The following is a 287-nucleotide window of genomic DNA, read 5'->3' on the forward strand; positions in this document are numbered from 1 at the left end:
CGGGAGGTGCTGGGCACCCCTCCAGGCGGCTCCACGTGGCCGCCCTGTCCCAGTTGGCACCGGGACACCCCTGGCTGCCCTTCATCTGGCAGCTGGGGGGGGTGTCCCGGGCTGCTGCATGACAGCATTGCCTCCCCCCTCACTCAGGGAAACATCGGCCTCCCCGGCCCCCCCGGCCCCAGCGGGAAGGAAGGTGGCAAAGGACCCCGTGGTGAAACTGGCCCCGCTGGCCGCCCCGGTGAGCCCGGCCCTGCTGGTCCCCCCCGCCCCCCCGGCGAGGAGGGGCC

General features: G+C 74.9%; 1 protein-coding gene across 3 annotated transcripts in view; it reads left to right on the top strand.

The window, feature by feature from the left end:
• The window catches only part of COL1A1 (collagen, type I, alpha 1), a 16,500-nt gene that overhangs the window by 9,696 nt on the left and 6,517 nt on the right, over nt 1-287 (top strand). The window lies entirely within an intron of this gene.

The sequence above is a fragment of the Calidris pugnax genome, unplaced genomic scaffold (assembly GCF_001431845.1).
Source record: "Calidris pugnax isolate Ruff unplaced genomic scaffold, ASM143184v1 scaffold335, whole genome shotgun sequence".
Lineage (NCBI taxonomy): Eukaryota > Metazoa > Chordata > Aves > Charadriiformes > Scolopacidae > Calidris > Calidris pugnax.